General features: G+C 45.8%; 1 long non-coding RNA gene across 2 annotated transcripts; it reads left to right on the plus strand.

Moving 5' to 3' along the window:
* Positions 1–372: 372 nt before the first annotated feature.
* Positions 373–6,039, plus strand: LOC135057810 (uncharacterized). Of its 2 annotated transcripts, none has more exons than XR_010244373.1 (4): positions 373–513; positions 1,723–1,960; positions 3,922–3,984; positions 5,882–6,039. It is a non-coding gene; the product is annotated as an uncharacterized LOC135057810 (long non-coding RNA). The 2 variants fall into 2 exon arrangements; XR_010244374.1 differs by having other exon boundaries at positions 1,723–1,955.
* The last annotated feature ends 13,859 nt before the right edge of the window (positions 6,040–19,898 follow it).

Consider the following 19,898-nt stretch of genomic DNA (forward strand, 5'->3'; position numbering starts at 1 on the left):
CAATGACATTAAAGGCAATGGTTTACCTAAAAGAAAAAAAAAAGTTTTATGCAAATTCATTAGAACAGCATTGTATGCATTGATATCCTATGATGGGGTCTTTCATATCAGCTTTATGTCAGCTGAAATTACTGCTGTCCCTGCGGGTTATTTCATACTTTTTATGGTTATTATTATTATTTTTTTAGATAGGTGTAGTAAAGCATTTGAAAAACTACTAAGATGCAAAGACACATTGTGGTTCTGCTAAATATTAGGTTATTATCAGTGCCTGATCAACCATGATCAGGCTGCAGCCTGGAGCGCAGGATCCTGGGGGGGCATGGCAGGTGCGGACGTCACGACATCACGCGCCGCCGCCGTACCTGCCTGCACTCCCAGTCCCAGAGAGTCAGCCTATAGTACACAGTGAGGCAGGCTCGCCCGCCGCCCACTTCAGCACTAGTCGTTGGGTATTGGCTGCCAGCCCAGGAGAGGATCGGTCGCGTGGGACTCCCCAACTCTGCTTATTTGGTCAGTATGTTATGTTGTCAGTTTTTATGCCACGCCTACTCATTACTCAGAGACGAAAATGGACAGAAACTGTAAACTAAACACTTTTTCTAATACTCAATGATTGAATGTTAGAAAAAGTGTTTAGTTTTACTTTAAAGTTTCTGTCCATATTAGTCTTTGAGTCTCAATCATGTGATGCCTGCTTTGGTCCTAAACACCCGTCAATTATACCCCTCAGATGCCAATATCTGGCTTCCTCACTCACAGGGAATGGGAGCTGGGGATCCTGCATGAGGGGGATTCTGCACAGGCTGTGGGTGTACCCCCTGTGCAGCACAGCACAGTGGGTACTAGTGTATTCTGCACAGGGGGAGGATGCTGCACAGGAGGAGGGTGGGATTCTGCATAGGGGGAGGATACTGCAAAGGGGGATTCAATCATTCTGCACAGAGGGTGATTCGGCATAGGAGGGGGTGGGGGGAGGGGCACCCATTCTGTGTTAGCCTAGGGCAGCTGTAACCCTTAATCAGGCCCTGGCATTATAGATATAGGGCCAGATGCATCATCGCTTGGAAAGTGATTAAATGGAGAGTGAAAAAGTACCAGCCAATCAGCTCCTAACTGCCATTTTTCAAACACAGGGTGATATTCAATTAGTCCCGAGGGTGTCGGGTGGTAAGTATCGGCGCCGGGGGCTATTTAATTGGCCTCGATAAGCTGGCGCGTGCCGCAACTTATCGGGGGTTTTGCTTCACCTGCCTCCGGCAGGCGAAGCAAAATGCCTGATAACAGCCCGTTTTCATCCGAAAACGGGGCTATTTCACCCAAAAACACACAGGTTTTACTGAACCTGTGTGTTTACGGATGAAAAAGCAGGTTTTTCCGGCCGAGCAAATTAAATAGCCCGACCGCAGCACCCGAAGAAACATCAGGGTTTTTACTCCCGATGTCTCTTCGGGCCAAATTGAATATCCCCCACAGTCTGTGACATGGTAGTTAGGAGCTGATTGGCTGGCACTTTTTCACTCTCTATTTTATCACTTTCCAAGCATCCATCTGGCCCTAATCTGTTAGGTTACCAATCTCAGACTCAAACAACCATTGATTACTAGTACAGCTACAGCTTCAGTGCCTTCTGATAATGACTGCATCTCTTTGTGTGCCTACTCATCATCTGACCCTGTTTATCCTGTTTCTCCACTGAATAACCAGATCTTTCCTATTTAGCTATACACAAGTGACTAAACTGGAGATAGAGCCAGCAGCTTGGTTCACAAGACCGGATATACACACGCCTGCTCACCTTAAAGCTGGCTGTGATATAGTCAATTGATATGACTATCAAACTAAGGCAACATTGGGCAGATCCATCCATTTGGAGGGAGAGCTGAACAACAAGATTAACGTGTCTCTTTTCTGATGAACACACCTGAAAGCCAATTGGCCAAGAAGATTTAGAAGTACGGTCAGTCTTCGTCAAAATTCCTTGTTATAGGCACGCTTAGATCCTTTTCAGATATATGCGATTCGGAAGGTGTGCCCCCCAAGGACTTTTGGTTCTACCTACAACTTCGACATTTTGTCCAATCACAGGGAAAGGACCTAAATCTCAATAGGGAACTCACACCTTTTGAGAAACTATGGGGGTCATTCCGAGTTGTTTGCTCGTTGCCGATTTTCGCAACGGAGCGATTAAGGCAAAAATGCGCATGGTACGCAGTGCGCATGCGCTAAGTATTTTATCACAAAACTTAGTAGATTTACTCACGTCCGAATGAAGAATTGTCAGCGCTGAAGTGATCGGAGTGTGATTGACAGGAAGTGGGTGTTTCTGGGCGGAAACTGACCGTTTTCTGGGAGTGTGCGGAAAAACGCAGGCATGCCAGGATAAAACGCGGGAGTGTCTGGCCGAACGCAGGGCGTGTGTGTGACGTCAAACCAGGAACGAAACGGGCTGAGCTGATCGCAGTGTAGGAGTAAGTCTCGAGCTACTCAGAAACTGCTAAGAAATTTCTATTCGCAATTCTGCTAATCTTTAGTTCGCAATTCTGCTAAGCTTAGATACACTCCCAGAGGGCGGCGGCCTAGCATGTGCAATGCTGCTAAAAGCAGCTAGCGAGCGAACAACTCGGAATGCACCCCTATGTACGCAGGTTTCAGCCCCTACTCATATAATTTCCAAGGTTTATCAGATTGTCCTTAGTGGTACAGTTCCTTATACCCCCTCTTTCTGCATGGTTTGGGATAATGATCTTATCCACAGGGGGATACGTATCGCCTGGACGAAACAATGTGCTATGATAACACAAAGTTCCACCAGCCTGGAAGTCAGTGAAACTCAGTACAAGCTATTAACCAGGTGGTATAGATGCCCCACTCTACTCCATAAATGCTATCCATCTGTATCTCCTCTATGCTGGAGATGTGGAAGGGACAGAGGCACTTTAATACATATTTGGTGGGATTGCTCCCTCATAACCCCGTTCTGGCACGAAATTATAAAACTTGCTGTACCCAGCGGACCTGACTTCTGGCTGCTTTCAAACTCCGATATCCCTTTGACCAGATATAAAAACTCACTACTGAAACATTTAAGTAACGCAGCGAGAGCGGTGATACCAGTACACTGGCGCTCAACAGCAGCACCTACAATTTGGGAATGGTGTCAAAGAGCGGACTTTTACATGCACATGGAGGACATCTACCACACTGCTCTAGAAAAACACTCCACATATACATTGACCTGGTATCCGTAGCTTGAATTTAAGACCACACGAAAATACACTGCGTTTAATGTCAAACCCCCCCCCGACAATTGCTCAAAATCGTATAAATGCTCCAGTTTATAAACCGACTTACCTGTACCCAACGCTCGTCTTACCCATCCCTCCCTCCCACCTCTTATTATTTGATTCAGTATTGTTGTTGTTTTTTGTTTTTGTAAACTGCACAGAACCTCTTTTTTTGTTCTATTTGAGACAAATAGTCATGTTGTTTAATGTCTTGTATTTGAGATATGCGAGCTATTTGTGCTTTTGTCATTTCTTTTTTTCTGCTGAAAATTTGAAAATAAAGAATCTATAAAAAAAAATCCTTGTTATTTGGGCATTTAAGATTGCTGTACCTCATTTTGAGCAATTCTGACCCTATTTGGCAGAAGTTAACACATTTTTCTAACAAAATAACTTGTGTAAAGTTTAACACTTGTGGATGTGTTACACAGGTCTAGTAGTAATTAACTGCTCTTTAATTTGATGATAATCAATACTGTGTCTTATTTATCTTCTAGCTTAAGGCTCTTAAAAAACAAGCTTCACATTTCAGCTTGAGCACATTCTGACCTAGCTTTGAGATAGCCTGAATGGTATACTAAACAACTGTGACAATGCTTTGATCTAATTAATTTTTGTTTTGGTACTGGAACAGGATCAAGAGTCTTCAGTGGCACTATACTGAGGTTGCTTTCAGGGCACTTTATTGTCTGCACAGGTAATGATTGCAAAGGTTTTCTGCCATTCAGAGGAAAGTAATATAGGACTGGGAAGGGGATGGAAGTCTGAAATTAAGGTGTCCATTGCCTAGAGGACTAAGGGGGTAATTCAGACCTGATCGCTCACTAGTGTTTTTTGCAGCGCTGCGATCAAGTCAGAACTGCACATGCACCGCAATGCGCAGGCGCGTCGCGCCGCTCAGCAATGGGTTTGTGCGAAGAATCCATTTGCGCGGTCGTTCGCAAGGAGATTGAAAGGAAGAAGGCGTTTGTGGGTGGCAACTGACCGTTTTCAGGGAGTGGTTGGAAAAACGCAGGCATGTCCAAGCGTTTGCAGGGCGGGGGTCTGACATCAGTTCCGGTCCCGGACAGGCTGAAGTGATCGCAGCGGCTGAGTAAGTCCTGGGCTACTCAGAAACTGCACAAGATCTTTTTGTATCGCTCGGCTGCACATGCGATCGCACACTTGCACAGCTAAAATACACTCCCCGGTGGGCGGCGACTATGCGAATGCAGGACTGCAAAAAAAAAGCCTAGTGAGCGATCAGGTCTGAATTACCCCCTAAATCTAACCCTGAGTTCCCCATAGAAAGCAGGAAGCATTTACATGTGTCCGTAGGTCACCTGTTAGGCTAATCCTCGGTTTTTGGGGCTTGTGGGTGTCACTGGGGAGTCTTACTTTACTGTCACCAGTGGCATCAGGCAAATTTGTTATAACCGGTGGCGGCTCCAAACGTAGCACAGTCCAAAATTCAAATAGAGGAGCCACACCATCTGCCAGTGAGTCCCAGCCGGCAATGCTTGGCAGCGTTTGGGGTGGCAGTTGGTGTGGCTCCCCTATTTGAATTTTGGACTGTGCTGCAGCCCCACCTCTAGAGCCACCAATGGTCATAACCCATTATATCCCATTTGATGTTAGCCCAAACTGCTCAAATCTGATTGATTACTTTCATCACACCATTGCTCTTTCCACCTTGTTATTAAATAAAGGGGGGTACACATTAGAAATTAAGCACGGATCTCTCCGTGTGTAGGGTGCCGGCGGCAGCACTGCGCAGTCCCGCGGGTCGCTGTCGCCGGCTCTAGATTTGGCATGCATGCATGCCAAATCTAGTGAGATTGTTCATTTCACTGCTCGGTGAAATGAGCGGCCTCTCCCGTCCCCCCTCTCCCTCGCTCAGCACACATCTTGCTGTGTGCTGAGTGGGGGAGAGATGTGTGCTGACCAGTCTGTGCTAGATCGCTCAGCACACATCTCCCCCGTGTGTACAGGGCTTTAGCCTCTTTTTTTGTGGTGAAAAAAATGGTTAAAGTTAAAAACAAATGCACTAAACAAATAATCAAATTAAAGAGTTAATTGACAGACGCGCTATGAGCTTGTCATTTGTGTGACTCCTCTGATTATTATTTACCATACTGCCTGGTAATCCTTCCACAGTGCATAAAGTGTAGTATCTCTTTTTCAGATTTCCAGCCCTCTATGAATCGTTAGCATAGACCCTCTAAAGAAAAATCCCCATTATCACTAACAAATCCTACTAATCGATTTGTCCTGGGCTCTGTGTGCCTTCATGTCAATCAGACAGGAAATTGGCCCTACTAATTTCTCACCTCATCCCTCTGGGGACAATCTGGGTGATCCGCCTGCCCTCTTCTAACTCACGGACAGCACCATATAGCAAGGTTACTTGTAATCCTACTGCACACACAGCTCTCTCCCGCACATATATTAAACTTCTAGATTGATCTGTCTCACTGCTCCTCCTCTCCATCTATCTTTTGCCCCAAAGAAAATAAAATTATATGTGATTTTTTTTCTTCGTATTTGGAATATTAATGCTTATAGGCGTTTGCGCTCTCACTCTCCATTCTGTCTTTCTGCTGTTTATCCTACAGAATATCCTGACAGATGAAATGAGAGAGCTGTTTTCACAGATGAAACCAGTGAGGAGCGGATCATGTCTGCTCTGTGTTCTCTCCAGTTGTGAAAGTGAAGACATTATTGCTATTCTATACTGCTGACTTTTATAAAAAAAAATTTACATAATAAAGGAATTACAGAGTACAGTGAATATGGTGATGTATGAAATCTATGACTAGAAGAGTTTGTCTTGCTCTGTGAAAAAAATAATTCTAAGGGGTCTAAGGCTTAGTAAATAGTTTGCTAAATGTATAGCTAGATAGGTATGAAATAAATATGAGAAAGAAATAAGAGATAGGAAAGATACACAGTACGATAAGTATGAGAGAAACACATAGTGCCTGGTTCAGAGGTGGCCGCAATGCCGCTGTTTGCCAAGTTGATAATTGGCTTTCTTTGTATTGCGCACACATCAGAGTGACACTGCGCATGCACGGTGATTGATTAGTGAGCATTTGTGGGAGATAATGCGGAGTGGCGAGTCACGCGGTTATGTCGCAACAGTTATAGGGGGTGTCTGAGCCTGCAACAGTTGTAAACATTCTGGGAGCTTACTAAAAACAGACTTATTTTGTGGTGCTGTAGCGGATTTTTACAGGGAACTGTATTACTCAGCTGGTGTTTCATTAATTATAATTTTATAAAATAATATTGTTCATTACAGGTGGGCTACAGGTCCCAGCAAGCCGAGTCAGTGATAGTACTTGTGAAACCATAAGTGCCTGCATGCCCGGACATCAAGTGCCCGCTGTCACCTGTTGTCCACCTGTAAAAAAAAAATGAAACAAAAGACAGGAGACACACACTGAATATTGTGCCTGATTCAGAGCTGGATGCAAGTACAGTAAAACATTGGGTGCTTGCATCTGAGAGGCACTGCGCATGCATCCAGATGGTTACTGCCAAAGGACGCAGAATGGAACTGCAGTTTCAAAAGGCATTCCTGGGAGGTGGTGAAGGTGGGCTTGAGGTAGGGAGCGCATTTGCAAGTATGCCGGTATCAGGGATTGATTCAGAAGTTGCAGTTCCAATGACTCCGGCAGTCAAGTACCATACTATTTGGCTGCCGGAGCAGACGCAGGCCACTGCTACTGCTTAGGGTCCACCTCTGAATCAGGCCCATTGTACAGGGATCAGTAAGATATCCCGGCAGTCAAGATCCCAGCAGTCAGGATACCGATGCTGGGATCCCGACAACCGGGATTCCGGCGGAGTCCGCAGCGTGTCTCCTTGCGGGCTCCTTGGGTGGTGGCGTGTATTTCACCGGGTGTCGGGATTCTGACAGCTGGAATCCCGGCAGCCAGTAAATTGACTGCCTCCCGTATTATATTAATAACTGAAAACATCACGACACAGCCCTCGTTGACCCATATATTACTCACAAAAGGTTCACGTCCTCTGTGGTCCATGTTGCATCTCTGAATTTTGGCAAAACAACAACACTTGTCAGCTGCCACAAAGTGATCAATCAGCACATTCCCATTCATTCCTATGGAGAGTGTCCCAAAGTAACTTCTCAGTCACAATGGGGCTCTGGTATATGTAGCAGCGTAATTTGTTTTGTTTTGCCAAGGTTCAGGAATGCTATATGGCCAGAAGAGGTCATGAACCCTTACATTTTGTGAATAATAAACAGGTCAACGAAACTGGTGTGGGGGTGTTTTACAGGTTGAGTACGGGTGCCAGCGGGACCTTAATGTCCGGGCATGCTGGCACTTGTGGTTTGAGAAGTGCCATCATGCCTGGGTAGACTTGCTGGGACCTTTATGCTACCAGTATAGAACAATATTATTTTACCATTTAATACACTATTACCTCCGCACCCAAAGCTGCAGGGATGTGGAGAACAACCCTGGGCTATTTTTGGAAATCAAATGGAAAATCACAGGATGATACAAACTCAACTATTCATAAATTTACCACCTAAACTTTTACTTTTCATCCTGCCCTAACCAAATCCATTGCGCTGGTTTTCTACCTGACAGTTTAGTAATAATGCAATAGTCAGTGTATTGTGGATGTAAAATCAAATCCTATAGTTCTGTACACAACAACCCTGGACGTTTCCATGATGGCTTCCGCAACTGTACCTGCTATAGAATCAGTTTGATACCTGACATTGATTCTGTATTTCAATCATTTTAATTAGAGTTCTTGTGACCCCCATATACTATTCTGCAGTCACACTGCATGGAAATCACTCACCTTCCCTGGTTTACGTCAGTGACTTTAGGGATGCTACAGTATGTGGGAATGATGGTATGTAAGTGGCTCCAGTAAGGGGTTTCATGATTATAGGAACATTTGGTATACAAACTCTAGGCAAACACAATATCTCAATATTACTCTCTCATTGTTCTTCAAAACCATTCAATCCTGCAAAATTCTGAGAATTCTGTAATAACGTGTTTGTGTCATCTTGCTAATATCATTATCATGCTGTGTATGGGTTTGGGGAGTGGTACCCCCCGGGTCTGGTGGGGCTGGGCCACCTTGGGGTAGCATGCCATATTATTTATTTAGCACTTATGTAACACTCCTATTTTTTCACTAATATTACTCTTTTGAGTATTTTATTAACACCCTTATTTTTGTAGCACTTTTTAACCCATAGCTTCTGCTTCTTTCTTAACACATATTAACACTTTAGTATTTCAATGGTGTGCTGCCCTGGGGTGGTCGGGCCTGGGCCGACTTTGTGGGGTCCAAGCCTTGGACCTATGCTTAGTTAGGGACCTCCAGCAATAGAGCAGCCGTGAAGTGGCCTGGAGGCTTATCATATCTTTTGCAAAACATATGTAACGAAGAGCTCTAAATTTCCTATTATTACATAGTATATAGTTCTTCTTACTAACAGCCAGCAGAGTGCGTGGGAAAAATCCCTTTTGTATTTCTTGTCTAGAGTAACCCCCTCCCGCAGCACCTGGGGATTGTTACCAGCTTGATTAGAGCAGTTTTCCACTATTTATTGTAATATCATTAGGATTAATGGGCCTGATTCATGTTTGTAAGTAACTTAGAGGTCTATTTATCACCATCCGCACTGCGATAATTGAGTACATCGCATGATTATATTAATTATCACATGCAGGGACAGAGCTCCGTCCATGCGATGCCTCTTCGCAGCATCATCGGGGTATTTTTCGTTAAAAAAAACCCTGATGGCCTGCTGCGCATGCGCCGCCGGGCTACCCCCCCTGTTACGATTAACCCAGTGCCGGATAAAGCACACACACACCCCTTCCCGCCCCGGATTCATACTTACCAGTCGTAGGAGCCAGTGTCCGCTTCTCCAGGAGGCTGTCGGGCGCCAAGTACTTCTTCTGCGCTGTGACTCCCGGTGTTGTAAAGTGAGCTGCCGCTCATTTTACAGCAGGAGACTTGCCCACCTTTCCAGGGGGCCGGGAGGGCCACTCGATTTTCGGAAGCCTCCCGGCCATACCGGGAGGGTAGGCAAGTATGGTTTGAGCACACTCACACAGCACTTCTCCCAATAAAAATCTAATCACAAACTCCTGCTTACAGCAGTTTGTGAAGACTAGATTGAGCGTGAGCTTATCTTGATCAAAATGAATAACCAATGTGGGCCGGACTTGTCCTACATTGTACCTACACTGTCATGCCATGGTTAGTGCGAAACCTATTGTCTGCTTACTACAGTGTATTATGTCATCTGGTCAAACTACCAATGCATGGAATATGGGGGGTCATTCCGAGTTGTTCGCTCGTTATTTTTTTTCTCGCAACGGAGCGATTAGTTGCTAATGCGCATGTGCAATGTCCGCAGTGCGACTGCGCCAAGTAAATTTGCTATGCAGTTAGGTATTTTACTCACGGCATTACGAGATTTTTTCTCCGTTCTGGTGATCGTAATGTGATTGACAGGAAGTGGGTGTTTCTGGGCGGAAACAGGCCGTTTTATGGGTGTGTGCGAAGAAACGCTGCCGTTTCTGGGAAAAACGCGGGAGTGGCTGGAGAAACGGAGGAGTGTCTGGGCGAACGCTGGGTGTGTTTGTGACGTCAAACCAGGAACGACAAGCACTGAACTGATCGCAGATTCCGAGTAAGTGTGGAGCTACTCAGAAACTGCTAAGAAGTGTCTATTCGCAATTTTGCTAATCTTTCGTTCGCAATTTTGATAAGCTAAGATTCACTCCCAGTAGGCGGCGGCTTAGCGTGTGCAAAGCTGCTAAAAGCAGCTTGCGAGTGAACAACTCGGAATGACCCCCATGGTGAGAGTCATTCCCCATAAGTGAAGACAGAAGATTTTACTCATACTATAAACACTAAGGGGGTAATTCAGAGTTGATTGTAACAGCAAATATTTTTGCAGTTGGGCAAAACCATGTGCAATGCAGGGGGGTAGATATAACATGTGCAGAGAGAGTTAGATTTGGGTGGGTTATATTGTTTCTGTGCAGTGTAAATACTGGCTGCTTTATTTTTACACTGCAATTTAGATTTCAGTTTGAACACACCCCACCCAAATCTAACTCTCTCTGCACATGTTATATCTGCCCCCCCCCCCCCCCCCCTGCAGTGCATATGGTTTTGCCCAGGGGCGGATTGGGATCGAACACCAGCCCGGGAAATTTATGGAAGCATCCCTAATGAGGGCGGAGTCTGTTGAGGGGAGGGGCCTGTCAAGAGGGCGGGGTCACTCCTCAGAGGTCCTGATTCTGAGATAGACACAGTTGGGGCCTCCTTTGCTTTACGTTATGCTAATGTTTACCTGTGACTGTGGCACTCATTCTGAGTTGATTCCTCGCTAGCTACTTTTAGCAGCCGTGCAAACGCATTGTCGCCACCCACGGGGGAGTATGTTTTCACTTTGCAAGTGTGCGATGGCATGTGCAGCCGAGCGACACTAACACATTTTGCTCAAAACAAGACCAGCCCTGTAGTTACTTATCCTGTGCGATGATTTTAGCGACTGAGGTCCCGGAATTGACGTCAGATACCCGTCCTGCAAACGCCTGGACACGTCTTTGTTTCCCAAACACTCCCAGAAAACGGTCAGTTGCCACCCACAAACGCCCTCTTCCTGTCAATTGCGTCGCATACGCATGCGTAGTTTTGCCATTTTTTTACCTGATCGCAGTGATCAACTCGGAATGACCCCCTTTATGCATATGCTGCTACAATACCCTTCCCTGATGCACATCTGTACGTCTGAATATACAAGGACTGATATGCCCACTTCCAGTGTCTACTGACACTGCAGTCATGCCTTTAATCTACTTCTGATTTTATTGATTTTTCATTCTACAAACCCCCTTTTTTAACCTTATATGTTTCAAAGTACAGGGAGGGGAAGCACACACTACATACAGCACAGTACAGGAAGGAGGAGCACACACTACATACAGCACAGTACAGGGAGGAGGAGCTCACACTACATACAGTACAGGGAGGAGGAGCACACACTACATACAGTACAGTACAGGGAGGGAGCACACACTACATACAGTACAGGGAGGGAGCACACCCTACATACAGTACAGGGAGGAGGAGCACACACTACATACAGCACAGTACAGGGAGGGAGCACACACTACATACAGCACAGTACAGGGAGGGAGCACACACTACATACAGCACAGTACAGAGAGGGAGCATACAGTACAGGGAGGGAGCACACACTACATACAGCACAGTACAGGGAGGGAGCACACACTACACACAGCACAGTACAGGGAGGAGGAGCACACACTACATACAGCACAGTACAGGCGGGGAGCACACACTACATACAGCACAGTACAGGGAGGGAGCACACCCTACATACAGTACAGGGAGGGAGCACACACTACATACAGCACAGTACAGGGAGGGAGCACACACTACATACAGCACAGTACAGAGAGGGAGCATACAGTACAGGGAGGGAGCACACACTACATACAGCACAGTACAGGGAGGGAGCACACACTACACACAGTACAGGGAGGAGGAGCACACACTACATACAGCACAGTACAGGCGGGGAGCACACACTACATACAGCACAGTACAGGGAGGGAGCACACCCTACATACAGTACAGGGAGGGAGCACACACTACATACAGCACAGTACAGGGAGGGAGCACATATTACATACAGCACAGTACAGGGAGGGAGCACACACTACATACAGTACAGGGAGGGAGCACACACTACATACAGCACAGTACAGGGAGGAGGAGCACACACTACATACAGCACAGTACAGGGAGGGAGCACACACTACATACAGCACAGTACAGGGAGGGAGCACACACTACATACAGTACAGGGAGGGAGCACACACTACATACAGTACAGGGAGGAGGAGCATACACTACATACAGCACAGTACAGGGAGGGAGCACACACTACATACAGCACAGTACAGGGAGGGAGCACACACTACATACAGCACAGTACAGAGAGGGAGCACACACTCCATACAGCACAGTACAGGGAGGGAGCACACACTACATACAGCACAGTACAGGGAGGGAGCACACACTACATACAGCACAGTACAGGGAGGAGGAGCACACACTACATACAGTACAGGGAGGGAGCACACACTACATACAGTACAGGGAGGGAGCACCAGAGCCGGCCATAGGCATAGGCAAACTAGGCAATTGCCTAGGGCATTTGATATGCCTAGGGGCATCAGCAGCTTCTGCTGATTAAAATGATATGCGGCATGCCTATATTCTGTATGTAGCATTTCATATGCAGATACAGCCACAGTCTCACACAGTATATAGGCATGCTGCATATCAGTTTAATCAGCAGAAGCTGCTTGTGCATCCTAGCCACATATCATTGCAAATAAGATTAATTTTCATTAAAAAAAGGTGCCCAACGTTAGCATTGATGCAAGATTTATGAGGACACATCTGTATCCAAGCAGAGGCAGAGGTCACAGTGTTAGTGGAAGTGTGAGTGCTGTGTGCACGTGAGTGGGTTGGTTGTGCAGTAGTGTTCGGAATATGTGTAAGGAGCATTATGTGTGTCATGTAAAAATGCATTAATAATGTGCAACATATGTGTAAAGGGCCACTATGTTTGTCATTATGTGTATAAGGGCATTAATAATGTGCGGCATATGTGTAACAGGGTACTACTGTATGTGTGTCATTATGTGTATAGGGGCACTAATAATGTGCAGCAAATGTGTAGGGGGCACTATGTGTCATTATGTGTATAAGGGCATTAATAATGTGCGCCATATGTGTAAGGTAAATTATGTGTAAAAGGGCATTAATAAAGGTTGTCATAATGTGTAAGGCGCATTATGTTTATAAGGACATTAATGTGTCTCATATGTGTAAGGGGCATTACTGTGTGGAATTGTGTATAAATGCATTACTAATGTGTGGCATTATGTGTATAAGGTGCTCTACTATGTGGCGTTGCATATAGAAAGGGCACTACTGTGTCATGTAATATGAATAAAGAGCAATAGGGTGTGATGTAATGTGAATAAGGAGCAATTCAGTGTGATGTAATGTGAATAAGGGGCTCTACTGTGAGGAGTAACGTTTATAAGGTAAAGTGATACTACTGTGGGATGTAATATGAATTATGGACACTATCGCAAGATAAAATGTGAATAAAGTTGCACTACTGTGTGGCATAATTGGAATTGGGGTTAATATTGTGTGCCCATGCCCCTTCCCAGCAAAAAGATGCCCCTTTTTGGGCTGTGCGTCAAATGTGCGAACTGTTCCTATTTAAAATATAGGGGGTACAAGGACTGCTATGGGTGAGGGGTGATGGTGCTGGGAAAGAGGTGCAAGGTCAGAGGCAGAACCAGCGGTGGTGCTAGGGGGCACCAGTCAAAATCTTGCCTAGGGCATCATATTGGTTAGGGCCGGCTCTGGGGAGCACACCCTACATACAGCACAGTACAGGGAGGGAGCACACACTACATACAGCACAGTACAGGGAGGGAGCACACACTACATACAGCACAGTACAGGGAGGAGGAGCACACACTACATACAGCACAGTACAGGGAGGAGGAGCACACACTACATACAGCACAGTACAGGGAGGGAGCACACACTACATACAGCACAGTACAGGGAGGGAGCACACACTACATACAGCACAGTACAGGGAGGGAGCACATATTACATACAGCACAGTACAGGGAGGGAGCACACACTACATACAGCACAGTACAGGGAGGGAGCACACACTACATACAGCACAGTACAGGGAGGAGGAGCACACACTACATACAGCACAGTACAGGGAGGGAGCACACACTACATACAGCACAGTACAGGGAGGGAGCACACACTACATACAGCACAGTACAGGGAGGAGGAGCACACACTACATACAGCACAGTACAGGGAGGGAGCACACACTACATACAGCACAGTACAGGGAGGGAGCACACCCTACATACAGCACAGTACAGGGAGGGAGCACACACTACATACAGCACAGTACAGGGAGGGAGCACACACTACATACAGTACAGGGAGGGAGCACACACTACATACAGCACAGTACAGGGAGGGAGCACACCCTACATACAGCACAGTACAGGAAGGGAGCACACACTACATACAGCACAGTACAGGGAGGGAGCACACATTACATACAGCACAGTACAGGGAGGGAGCACACACTACATACAGCACAGTACAGGGAGGGAGCACACACTACATACAGTACAGGGAGGAGGAGCACACACTACATACAGCACAGTACAGGGAGGGAGCACACACTACATACAGCACAGTACAGGGAGGGAGCACACACTACATACAGCACAGTACAGGGAGGGAGCACACACTACATACAGCACAGTACAGGGAGGAGGAGCACACACTACATACAGCACAGTACAGGGAGGGAGCACACACTACATACAGCACAGTACAGGGAGGGAGCACACCCTACATACAGCACAGGGAGGGAGCACACACTACATACAGCACAGTACAGGGAGGGAGCACACACTACATACAGCACAGTACGTACAGTACAGGGAGGGAGCACACACTACATACAGTACAGGGAGGGGGAGCACACACTACATACAGCACAGTACAGGGAGGGAGCACACACTACATACAGTACAGTACAGGGAGGGAGCACACACTACATACAGCACAGTACAGGGAGGGAGCACACACAAGTAGTGAAACACAGACATAGACCAGCGCAGCAGAATCTGTCCCAGTGGCCAATCCGCCCCTGATTACATACATAGTCACCATATTACATACATAGCCACCACATTATTACATGAATAGCACCACATTATACAAATAGCACTGCATTACACGTATAGCACCGCATTACATGTATAGCACTACACGTATAGCGCTGCATTACACAAATAGCACCACGTAACACGAATAGCACAACATTACAGGTATAGCACCGCACGACACGTATAGCACCGCATTATACGACTTGCACCACATTACATACATAGCCACCACATTACATACGTAGCCACCGCATTACGCGGTTGATTCCGAGTTGTTCGCTCGCTAGCTGCTTTTAGCAGCATTGCACACGGTAAGCCGCCGCCCTCTGGGAGTGAATCTTAGCTTAGCAGAAGTGCGAACGAAAGATTAGCAGAATTGCGAATAGAAATTTCTTACCAGTTTCTGAGTAGCTCGAGACTTACTCAGCCATTGCGACCAGCTCAGTCCTTTTCGTTCCTGGTTTGACGTCACAAACACACCCAGCGTTCGCCCAGGCACTCCCCAGTTTCTCCAGCCACTCCTGCGTTTTGCAATTCGAACGCCTGCGTTTTTCCGCACACTCCCATAAAACGGCCAGTTTCCGCCCAGAAACACCCACTTCCTGTCAATCACACTACGATCAGCACAGCGATGAAAAAGCTTTGTTATGCCGTGAGTAAAATACCTAACTTTTGTGTAAAATAACTAAGCGCATGCGCTCTGCGAACCTTGCGCATGCGCAGTAAGCGACTAATCGCAGTATAGCGAAAATCGGCAACGAGCGAACAACTCGGAATGACTCCCTACATACGTAGCCACCGCATAAATAGGCCCATCATCATGGACAGACATTGGGCAGCTATAGGACTGAAGGGTGTTGCATTAGCGATTGTCCCAGGGCTGGCTGTGAGTGCTGCCTGGTCAGCTGGCATCCTGAGAACAAGGTACATCCTGCTCCTGTCCAGTCCCCAAACCATACACTGTGACCGGGGACGCCCTAACCCTTACACTAACATGATAATGCAAATAATGTAATTAAAAATAACCTCTCTGCCGGGTCCCCTTCAGTGCTCAGTCACCGCTCTAGCCAGTTCAGTGAGAGTGTGGGAGCTGGGGTGACAGAGGGTGTAGTGAACCCGGCTCCGACCATCGCTTTGCTGCTGCTCCTGGACCAGGCTCGTTGAAGAGACCTTTGGCCGGGGCCAGGGAGAGGATGCTGCTGGGATGGTTAACTTCTCAAGGTCCCCCATTGGTAGAACAGCATCACCACTTTTCACGGCTAGCGGCACCTGGAAGTGCCCGCTAGCCTAACTTCTGGATTGCATTCCAGTGAACCACAAGTACTGGAAGCAGTGTGAGCCAGCCCAGCCTCAGTGTGAATTGGCCTGGCTGTAGGGATATGGGATCAGCCCATCGAAATCTGTCATGGTGTCCTGGTGGGCCAATCCGCCCCTGGTAGCTGCACTCACTGCACCTATGGTAGCTACACCCTTGTATATAAACATGTAACTGTGACAGGGAAGGTGGCCCCTCTCAGCACTGGGCCCCATAGAAGCTGCACTCCTCGCACCTATGGTAGCTACATCCTTGTATATAACACATGTAACTCTGACAGGAAATGTGGCCCCTCTCCGCTCTGGGCCCCATAGCAGCTGCACTCCCTGCACCTATGATAGCTACGCCCTTGGCGAGACTGCATGGGGCTCTGTTGCACTCGTACCCCCATCGGCAATCTGCCGGCCAGGATCCCGGCATCAGGATGCTGACTGCTGGGATCCCAACCGCCGGTTACACGATCCCAACGCATGATAGAGTATATGGTACTTGCCTACTCTCCCGCAATGTCTTGGAGACTCCAGGATAGCAGACACCAAGGTGTAGGCATATCTTCAGTAACGCCTCAGTTCCACACGCTGATGCCCACTTCCCGTGTGAAGTGACCAGTCCAGGCGAGCTGATGACGCTATTCCTGCTGAATCCCATTATCATGGCCCCTTCCCCCGCTTTACAATGATATAATCTTAGCTTTATATACTGTGCCTTGATGATGCGATTCTGCTGTCATGCCCCTACACTGCTAAGAATGCCAAATTGATTTCTCACAAATATTTAAAATGCCCGCTCTAATATATATTGTAAATGCCTGCACATCTTATTACCAAATCCCATAAATGTGTGCTGTACATCGCACAACACTGCATCCCATAAGAGAAAACAATACACCCCGCACATTATCTGAGTTCCAAAGCTCATTGATGTATATATTTGTTGTTAAAAGGGTATGGATTCAATATATATTACAAAGTACAGTATACCTATAGTTACATGAATACAACTCACACAGTAAACAGTTAGAACATACAATTACATACAGTTATATGCCATTACATACAGATTTAGTTACATGCCAGCGATACAATTACCATTCCCTCTATATGACTGTCTCTCTCTCTCTCTCTCTCTTTCCTCTGTAAAATCATGCAAGACCTCCATCTCCCTCTGAGACCAAAAAGCAAGTCACTGACCTCCTGTGTGGTCAGCAGAGTATTATCTAGTTTCTGGGGGAGGGGTTCATGGTGAGTCACCAATTCCTTTGTATATGGTAATCAGATTCAGCCTTGAAGACATCCAAAGGGCTGGCCTGAGTTCCCTGTCCTCTACCTCTAAGAATATCTATTGTTCTAATAAGAGCGATTTTAGCTTTTATACATGTAATCATAATTCCGTGTTGCAATGTACTACAATTTAATAACAAGTATCAAATTAATCTACACATTAAGCTGGTTGCTTCAATAGTAAACATGACAGGTCTATCTGGTTCCGTTCAAATAATACACATACATTACACCACTTCATTACATATACAATTCTAATTCATCATGATGTCTGGCGTTTGATATTATTATAATTATGTACTGTATGAAATAAGTGTCGAATCCATCTCTGTGGCATGTCCATGTAAATGCGTGTGTTACCATATATTGCTGTGCTCGCTGCGCATATTTGCAAGTATAGCGACTTAAATGTGTGTAGTTTGTATGTTCTCTTTATGTAATATTTTTTACTTTGACAGTCCACCCTTTGGCAGTAAACAATAACTGCCATCAATTATTAACATAAGAAAAAAATATTTCATACCATAATCGGTGACCTAGACACAAGTATGTATGCATTTCGCAAATCAGACACTTGACTATATTTGGGGAAGACAGGGAGGAGGACGAGACATCCTCTATATGCACTCGGCGGTCACGGGACCACTGGTTGGGTGTGGGACAACATTCAACCTATAGAGTATGCTGGGACAGTGCTTTGGCCTATAATGTCTGATTTGCGACGAACATTTCACACATACATGTACCTACGTCTTTGTACACTGATGTTTGGATTCAATTGAGGTTCTGCTGGGTAGGTGAAGAAGACACAAACAAATTGTGACAGCGACATATAAAATTTTCATGATCTACATATTCCTATCATTTTCTGAACATTGTTTCCATTTCTGGAACGGATGCTAGGTCTGTTTAATCATTGAACAAGGGTTATAAGTAGTGTCCTTCCTAAATAACATAAACCTTTGGAGTTCGGGGAGAGCCACTCATAAACCTTTCTTCCACATACATTAATGAGCTCTTTATCTGCAATGTGTGAATAGCCATTGTCTGACTTTTTTTTTTTTTTTAACAAACTGATCGGCTAATCCTGGGATCCTATAAGGAAATCACTCCTTCCTACAGAACCAGTTCCAGTCCCACACTCGACTCCTCATAAAAAAAACCTCGCAAAAATAGAATATCCTGAAAGAAAATGTTTGTCAGCGGGAAAGAGAGAATAGAGAAATAGAACAAAACAACTCTTGTTCATAACAAATCAATTACAATGACTGGTCTTTCTGCAGTCCTTTAGTACGCTCAGGTAGTGTTCAACAGTGCCGCCTCTCAGTCTTCACGGAACAGAGTCTCTGGTGATACTTTTGCGATCTCTTTGCCTTGCTCTTTGAATACACAGTTCACTTGGAACACACAGTCAACTTTGCTCTCCACCTTGCTCTTTGAACACAAAGTTCACTTGGAACACACAGTTCACTTCAAACACACAGTTCACAAACTCGATGAATGTGAGCAATAAACTACTTTGTCACGAGTTCTCTCCGGGTCAGCGACCTTCTTGCAGTGGGACGAGTGGACCCAAGTCTCTCTTTTGGCGATCTTTAGTGCTGTCAACAAATCTTGGTATGGTCCTTCCCACCTGTCTATTAGGCAACCTGAGCTTAAGGACAATCACACAGTCTCTTGGTTCACAATCAAGACAGTTAGCATTTGGCATACCAGCTATCAACAGTTTCAAGTTCTTTGTCAAGTTCTCAAATGCTGGCTCATCTCAACAAGGTACTGTACTGTCACCTCATTGGTGTATTTCTGATCATTGTGCGGATCAATCCTGACATGAGGTTGTATTTCAAAAACAACCAAAAAGACACAAATACCAAAACCGAAACAAATTTCGAAGAGGGTGATTCGTCGAGTGAAGATCTGGGAGTGGTTCCGAAGCTACATAATACTAGTGGCAGTATCTATGATCACAATAGTACAATTTCAGGCTTTGCTTCTACTTCTAGGGGTACCATTATCTACACACAAATTTCTGTGCAATTTTTCTTTGCAGTAAACACAGCCGCATCCGTGGCGGCAGGAAATGCCTCTACCCAGTTTGAGAAAACATCAGTGCACACCAATACATAACAATAATTCCTAAAGGGTGTTAACTGTACGAAGTCGATTTGTATTTCCTGAAAAG

This window comes from Pseudophryne corroboree, chromosome 3 (genome assembly GCF_028390025.1).
Source record: "Pseudophryne corroboree isolate aPseCor3 chromosome 3, aPseCor3.hap2, whole genome shotgun sequence".
Lineage (NCBI taxonomy): Eukaryota > Metazoa > Chordata > Amphibia > Anura > Myobatrachidae > Pseudophryne > Pseudophryne corroboree.